The sequence below is a fragment of the Heptranchias perlo genome, chromosome 5 (genome assembly GCF_035084215.1).
Source record: "Heptranchias perlo isolate sHepPer1 chromosome 5, sHepPer1.hap1, whole genome shotgun sequence".
Classification (NCBI taxonomy): domain Eukaryota; kingdom Metazoa; phylum Chordata; class Chondrichthyes; order Hexanchiformes; family Hexanchidae; genus Heptranchias; species Heptranchias perlo.
The window spans coordinates 12347258-12355993 of record NC_090329.1 but is presented as its reverse complement, the minus strand read 5'-3'; the positions used below and the strand labels follow the sequence as shown (position 1 = coordinate 12355993).

Sequence of the window (8736 nt, the reverse complement as noted above, 5' to 3'; positions counted from 1 at the left end):
TCACCAATCAGAAAGCAGCGTGGGGATGGGGGGGCGGGACTTTGCGGCGCACGGTCAGGTGATCGGGTCACGTGGCGGGCTCGGCTCAGTCGTTGCGCCGGGTCGGAGGCGAGAGGGTCTGAGGGGTGAGTAATGTCAGGGTCAGTGTGGGCCGTCCCCGGCCCCGGGTCAGGGTCAGTGTGGGCCGTCCCCGGCCCCGCCATACCCCGGGTCAGGGTCAGTGTGGGCCGTCCCCGGCCCCGCCATACCCCGGGTCAGGGTCAGTGTGGGCCGTCCCCGTCCCCGGGTCAGGGTCAGTGTGGGCCGGCCCCGGCCCCGGCCCCGCCATACCCCGGGTCAGGGTCAGTGTGGGCCGTCCCCGGGTCAATGTGAGCCGTCCCCGGCCCCGCCAAACCCCGGGTCAGGGTCAGTGTGGGCCGTCCCCGGCCCCGCCATACCCCGGGTCAGGGTCAGTGTGGGCCGTCCCCGGGTCAATGTGAGCCGGCCCCGCCAAACCCCGGGTCAGGGTCAGTGTGGGCCGTCCCCGGCCCCGCCAAACCCCGGGTCAGGGTCAGTGTGGGCCGTCCCCTGGTCAATGTGAGCCGTCCCCGGCCCCACCATACCCCGGGTCAGGGTCAGTGTGGGCCGGCCCCGGGTCAGGGTCAATGTGTGCCGTCCCCGGCCCCGGGTCAATGTGGGCCGTCCCCGGGTCAGGGTCAATGTGGGCCGTCCCCGGCCCCGGGTCAATGTGGGCCGGCCCCGGGTCAATGTGGGCCGGCCCCGGGTCAATGTGGGCCGGCCCCGGGTCAATGTGGGCCGGGTCAGGGTCAGTGTGGGCCGTCCCCGCCAAACCCCGGGTCAGGGTCAATGTGGGCCGTCCCCGGCCCCGGGTCAATGTGGGCCACCCCCGGCCTCACCAAACCCCGGCCCCGGGTCAATGTGGGCCGTCCCCGGCCCCGCCAAACCCCGGGTCAGTGTCAATGTGGGCCGTCCCCGGGTCAGGGTCAATGTGGGTCATCCCCGGCCCCATCAAACCCCGGGTCAGGGTCAATGTGGGCCATCCCCGGCCCCATCAAACCCCGGGTCAGGGTCAATGTGGGCCATCCCCGGCCCCACCAAACCCGGGTCAGGGTCAATGTGGGCCATCCCCGGCCCCATCAAACCCCAGGTCAGGGTCAATGTGGGCCATCCCCGGCCCCACAAAACCCGGGTCACGGTCAATGTGGGCCATCCCCGGCCCCATCAAACCCCGGGTCAGGGTCAATGTGGGCCATCCCCGGCCCCACAAAACCCGGGTCACGGTCAATGCAGCAGCCAATTTGTGTACACCAAGTTCCCACACACAGCAATGAGATGGGTTTATGGCATTGGTTGAGTGAGTAGAGAATAAGCATAAATGCTGGAAATCTGAAATAAAACAGCAAATCATAGATCAGCCAGCACCAGAAAGGTTAATAATTGAGGTGTTGACCAAAACAAAAGTGAGAACCATAGGTAGAAGTCAAGAGCACTGATATCCTGACTACTTTCACAAGGATGAGTGGAAGTTGGTTGTAATGTGTTGTGCCCTAGTCTGTGTCTGTAACCAGAGTTCCTTTGTGCTAAGTCTCTGCACCAGTACTATAGCTAAAACTCTTTGGAATGTTGGCTAGTTTTAGGTGCTGATGATTTAACTATAATGCCTCTTTTTAGCAGGCATGGAGTGTAATGAAGTTCATAGATGTCCAGCGGTTATGTTTATATTTGTCTAGCATTGTTCTTTTATTTGCATTAAATGGCATGTGTGTCAGTGACATTTAAAAGGCATTGTATTCACAGAAAATTTTGGTTGCAAAGTAATGCTATCTATTAAAACCATTGTAAGCTGCTGTAATGCAAGTAAATCAGCAGCATATTAAACTGCTATTTGTTGGAAGTATAGGACTGTACATAAGGTGATTCTTTTTACTGCACTTGTTAATACAAGTTCCAATACCACCATGCAAACTGAAAGTCTCTTCATTGCATGGGAGTGCTGGGAAATGCTGTCTCGAGTGTATTCGTTTGGTCAGATAGTAGTCAATAGTTATGTGATTCTTGTGACTGTCATTATAAAAAGTTCTTTGTGGCTTTAATCTTATAGTATGACATTTTTTAACTTCTAAATTACCATTAATGTTCGAGTGCTAAATTAGATTGTGGTCATCACTCTTGCATGCTTTCAATCATTTGCTCAAGCATCTTGGATTAGAATTGTAAGGCATACATTTTGCACAAGCTACAGTGATTTGATGACTTGGTACAATTATGCATATTGATATAGTGTCTCACACACAGTAGGATGGCTGTTGAATTTGATCACTTAGTTTTAGTAACTTGTGATTTACTTCTTTCCTCAGCAGCCTGTGCTTTGCTCCATGGGAGTGTGTTAGGACGGAAGGGGAAAAACTAACACATCCTCATTGTTGTGGAGATGCCGGTGATGGACTGGGGTTGACAATTGTAAACAATTTTACAACACCAAGTTATAGTCCAGCAATTTTATTTTAAATTCACAAGCTTTCGGAGATTTTCTCCTTCCTCAGGCAAATGTTTCAGGATCTCCTTGAAGCCTACGCATTTATACATATTGAACAATACATGGTGTTTACAGACTGCCCCTGCAACTGCCCGTTGCCAAGGCAATCACCGTGTTCAGACAGAGAGGTGTCATCTGCAGAACCCCCGAATACACATTCAACAAAAAAACAAACAGGGAAAAAAAAACAGAGAAAAAAAAACACAGAGAGAGGCAGAAACATCCGGAAGGCAGAGAGAGCCAGCAAATGACTGGTGGGGTAACGTGTAGCGTGACATGAACCCAAGATCCCGGTTGAGGCCGTCCTCATGGGTGCGGAACTTGGCTATCAATTTCTGCTCGACGATTTTGCGTTGTCGTGTGTCTCGAAGGCCGCCTTGGAGTACGCTTACCCGAAGGTCGGTGGATGAATGTCCATGACTGCTGAAGTGTTCCCCGACTGGGAGGGAACCCTCCTGTTTGGCGATTGTTGCGCGGTGTCCGTTCATCCGTTGTCGCAGCGTCTGCATGGTCTCGCCAATGTACCATGCCCCAGAGCATGGTACATTGGCGAGACCATGCAGACGCTGCGACAACGGATGAACGGACACCGCGCAACAATCGCCAAACAGGAGGGTTCCCTCCCAGTCGGGGAACACTTCAGCAGTCATGGACATTCATCCACCGACCTTCGGGTAAGCGTACTCCAAGGCGGCCTTCGAGACACACGACAACGCAAAATCGTCGAGCAGAAATTGATAGCCAAGTTCCGCACCCATGAGGACGGCCTCAACCGGGATCTTGGGTTCATGTCACGCTACACGTTACCCCACCAGCGAACAAATGTTATCTGTTTTTAATATAATGGGTCATTTGCTGGCTCTCTCTGCCTTCCGGATGTTTCTGCCTCTCTCTGTGTTTTTTTTTCTCTTTTTTTTCCCTGTTTGTTTTTTTGTTGAATGTGTATTCGGGGGTTCTGCAGATGACACCTCTCTGTCTGAACACGGTGATTGCCTTGGCAACGGGCAGTTGCAGGGGCAGTCTGTAAACACCATGTATTGTTCAATATGTATAAATGCGTAGGCTTCAAGGAGATCCTGAAACATTTGCCTGAGGAAGGAGAAAATCTCCGAAAGCTTGTGAATTTAAAATAAAATTGCTGGACTATAACTTGGTGTTGTAAAATTGTTTACAATTGACATCCTCATTGGTCCAGCAATGACCCACAAACTTCAGCAGCTGATGATCTTGGAAGTCTCCACTGCATACACATGTATAGATATACATCACCCTTTTAGATTGTAATTTGAGCAAGTGTAAAGGTTATGAGTAAGAGCTAGAAATAGAAAATTTGGTAGTGAAAATGCAGAACAAATTCAAACTTATACATTGCATGCTGCACAAGTTCCACTTGTCTAATGAATGCTGGTGAGGCTGAAACTCCTGGACATTTTTTTTTCCCTCCTAGAACACCAAGACCCCGGACCATTTCTTTATTTCTCTTTTGCAAGTGACATTGTTTGGATTGAATATTCCTAAATAAGGAATGGAAAGCATTATCAGCTTAATTGCATGGAAAATAAACTGTGTAGTCATTACATTCTGTCAAAAATAAAAAAACTATTGAGACTAGGCTCAAGCAAATAGAACTTTGAAACTAAACTTGACACTTGAGTTGGCATAGCTAATTGCCTAATTTTCCTGCTCAGTTGCCACTAGATCCTCCACTCAATAGCAGAACATTTGACCAGATCTAGCTTCAACATTTGAGTTCTCAACTTCTCAAACATGTACATCTGTCTCCTCTGATAGAGAAGTGAGATACTGGGCACTAATTGACAAAGCACTCAATTCAAGACATGTGTTGAAGTTTTAAGTAAATCTTTCCCCCACAGTGTACTTGTTTTGTTCTGAGCTGTGAATATTCCCAAATGTCACTTGGAGAACTGAACAAATTACCAATGCAACAAATGGTCCAGGGGTCTTAAGTGTTTTAAGAAAAAAAAACATTATATGAACCCAGACCTTGTTGGTAGCAGTACATCACTTTCTGACTGCATATATCACCAACTATTGCCAGTTGCCCCTTCAGACCTCAATCTGTGTTTCCCATTTTATCTGAATCCATTGACGTAACTGGTGTTTGTATTACTGCACTGACAAAGTTACTATTGCAGATTTAGTATGGCTAAAGTCCTTTTAATCTGTCATGCAAACTACTAGTTCTTCCTTTATTTCTCAGTATTGGAAAGCTATAAACAATCGTAGAGAAGACAGCAGGAAGTGAAACCCTTGCCTCATTTTGGTTTCGGGGCCAGAAAACTGCTATGTCTGCCATCTGGAGAGGAAGGAGGAAAATAATGTTTGAAGGAGAATAAATAAGTTACCTGTTACTTTATCCATTTGAATGTGAAATTTCTTTTCTAGTTTAAAAGGAAACTTCCAAGTTCAGATGACTCAGCTGATTAAGATGGTTGGGTTGCTGAGCCATATGGACCAGAAAAGTCCCAGGTTTGATCCTCAGTCTATGCTGAGTTAGTTAATTTCAGCTGGGACAGCAGTGGTACAGTTGGCCTTGGATCTGGGTTGCAGAGGCATTTTTAATAATGCATGCTGGAAGTGTGGACATCAGGCAAGGACATGCTAGTATGTTGCAAGTGGTTGAATAGTCTGCAATTCCTCACTTGAAGCTTGCATGTGAAAAATGTTCATTTGGGTGAGCTGTTGGAGGGTTCCTAGCAAGAAAAATGCTCTCTGGTAGATGAAATAAATCCCATGGTGCTATTTGAATTGCAGACCAATATTTATCCCTCAACCAACATCAAACAGATTATCTGGTCATTTATCTCATTGTAGGACCTTGCTGTGTGCAGATTGGCTGTCACATTTGCCTACATTACAACAGTGTCAATATTTCAAAAAGTACTTCATTAGCTGAAGCACTTTGGGATGTCCTGAGGATGTGAAAGTTCTTTTTTTTTTAAAATTGAAACTGTAATACCCACCCACAATGGCAGGTCATTAGACAATCGTACAATTTTGTAAGTAGCAAAGGGAACCTTAGTGCTGGAGAATGGAATATGTCTCATTTCAGGCACTCAGGTCAGATTACACCAGATGCTGCACATCTGAAACAAAATGTTTTTAAACTCAAGTTCGGTCAGCACCTAGAGAACAGCCAAGCCAATGTTTCAGGTGTAGATCCTCAGTCAGAACTGGAAATGCTGATAATTTGATTTCTTTCAATGATAGATACTGAGCAAAGCTCCTCGCACTCTGCCCCATTTGTATGTATGGGTAAGTTCAGTTCCTTGCACTATTGGGTTTAGTAGCTTAAGTTGCATTGGTCCCACTGACATCACCAGCATTTATTTTTCACAATCTACACAAAAAAAACAAAGGGAACTAAAATGATTTAATTTAACATTGCAAAGAGCTTTAATTTAACATTGCAAAGAGCACAGGTTGGTCAAACCTCTAACTTCTGGAAATTTTAATGGGGTTGACAAGTTCCATTTGTTTTGAAGTTTAAAATTCTGGATGAGAAGACTGTACATATTTTTCCTGCAAAGATATATTAAAGTAGCATTTGAATCTTGTAAAAATACTTTGTTTTGTTCACATTAGACAAAGCAGCACAGCAAAACCCATCAGCAGAATGTTTGCAGTGGAAATGGAATAGCAAAAACCAACAAATGTTTATCTACACAAGTAAAAACTTGTATTTCATAGAAAATTTACAACATAGAAGGCGGCCATTCGGACCATTGTGTCCATGCCAGCCAAAAATGAGCCACCCAGCCTAATCCCACTTTCCAGCACTCGGTCTGTTGCCTTGTAGGTCACAGCAATTCAGGTGCTTTTTAAAATGAGTTGAGGGTTTCTGCCTTTACCTCCTTTTCAGGCAGAGAGTTCCAGACCCCTACCACCCTCTGGTGAAAACATTTTTCCTCCGCTCCCATCTAATCCTAACAATCACTAAATCTATGCCCCCTGGTTATTGACCCCTCTGCTAAGGGAAATGGGTCCTTCCTATCCACTATCTAGGCCCCTCATAATTTTGTGCACTTCAATTAAAATCACCTCTCAGCCTCCTTTGTTCCAAAGAAAAGCGCTCCAGCCTACCCAATCTTTCTTCAGCTAAAATTCTTCAGCCCTGGCAACTTCCTCGTATATCTCCTCTGTACCCTATCTCGTGCAATCACATCCTTCCTGTAATGTGGTGACCAGAACAGTACACAGTACTCAAGCTGTGGCCTAACCAGTGTTTTATACAGTTCCAGCATAACCTCCCTGCTCTTATATTAAATGCCTTAGCTAATAAAGGAAAGTATTCCATATGCCTTCTTAACCACCTGTCCTGCTACCTTCAGGGATCTGAGGACATGCACTCCAAGGTCCCTCACTTCATATCCTTCCCTTTATTGTGTACTCCCTTGCCTAGTTTGCCCTCCAAATGCATTACCTCACACCTGAATTGAATTCCATTTGCCACTTCTGCCCACCTGACCAGTCCATTGATATCTTCCTGCAGTCTACAGCTTTCCTCCTCCTATCAACCACACAGCCAATTTTTGTATCATCTGCAAACTTCTTGATCATGCTCCCCACATTCAAGTCCAAATCATTAATATATACACCACAAATAGCAAGGGACATAGTACTGAGCCCTGCGGAACCCCACTGGAAACAGCCTGCCAGTCACAAAAATACCCGACCATTAGCCTCTGCTTCCTGCCACTGAGCCAATTTTGGATCCAACTTGCCATTCTCCCTTGGACTTCTACTTTTTTGACCAGTCTGCCATGTGGGACCTTGTCAAAAGCCTTGCTAAAATCCATGTAGACTACATCAAATGCACTACCCTCCTCAAAAAAAATTCAAACAAGTTAGTGACACGACCGTCCCTTAACAAATCCATGCTGACTGTCCTTGATTACACCATGCCTTTCTAAGTGACTGTTTATCCTGTACCTCTGAATTCATTCTAACAGTTTGCCCATCAAGGTTGAACTGACTGGCCTGTAATTACTTGGTCTATCCGTCGCTCCTTTTTAAAATAATGGTACAACATTATCAGTCTTCCAATCCTCCAGCACCATGCCTGTATCCAGTGAGGATTGGAAAATGGTCAGAGCCTCTGCTATTTCCTCCCTTGCTTCTTTTAACAGCCTGAGATACATTTCATCCAGCCCTGGTGTTTTATCTACTTTCAAAGATGTTAATCCCCTTAATACTTCCTCTCACTAAGTTTATCCCATCCAATATTTCACACTCCCCCCTCAACTACATTGTCTGCATGTATTTAAGCTTGCTTCTACCTTGCCACAAGTGTACGTCACACCTCAGGTGTCGCATGATTGGCAAGCAAAAATTCATGATTGGCTGAGATGAAGATTTATTACCAAATCTCTAGTTTATTAAGTGAACAAAATCAAATGGTTTTTAATCCATTGGTAAGTACTAATGAATTAACAAGCAACTAAAAACTGAGCAGTTATTTCCATTTATTGTCGGAAGCTCCAGTCCCAACTGGCAAGTATAGCAGCTCCAGATTGGTTTCAACAGCCCTCCCAAACCCATGAATTCCACCACCTAGAAAGACAAGGAATCTTACAACACCAGGTTATAGTTCAACAATTTTATTTTAAAATCACAAGCTTTCGGAGATTATCTACCTACCTAACGGGACGTAAGGGAAGTGTGGGGCCATGATGGTCCGGTCATCATAGTGTGGGGCAGGCTTGATGGGCCAACTGGTCTTTTCCTGTCCTTCAATTTTGTATGTAGGCTGCCGAAAGGAGCAGAATGAGCTGTCTGAATCTGCAGGGACACAGTAGGTGGAGCCAAATAAAGTGGGGAGCAATTTGCCCTGACTGTCAAGGACTGCAGGTAATGATGGCGAACCAAGGCATCAGCAAATGAGTAACTCCCTACCTAACAGGGGACGTTCCTTCACCATATGGACTATAGCAGTTGAAGGTGACTCACCACCTTCAAGGGCAACTTGGGATGGGCATTAAATGCTGGCCATGCCAGCAACACCCATATCCCAAGAATGAATTTTTTAAAAAAATTAGCAGCTTGGAAAGTGGTTGACAACTTGAATCAATTTGCTCCAAAAATTCTGAAGTTTGTTTGATCTATCGTGTCTCGTTGAAAAATTACTGGTAAGTAATTTTTATAGCAAAACCTAATAAGAAATTAACCAGTTCTGAATA

At 45.8% G+C, this 8736-nt stretch overlaps 1 protein-coding gene across 1 annotated transcript in view; it reads left to right on the top strand.

Annotated features, from left to right (window-relative positions):
- Positions 1 to 70: 70 nt before the first annotated feature.
- cln8 (CLN8 transmembrane ER and ERGIC protein) overlaps positions 71 to 8736 on the top strand; it is a 34443-nt gene continuing 25777 nt past the window's right edge. Inside the window, exon 1 of the mRNA XM_067984022.1 lies at positions 71 to 125. The gene's annotated coding sequence lies outside the window, so the exon portion shown is untranslated. The remainder of the gene's footprint in view (positions 126 to 8736) is intronic.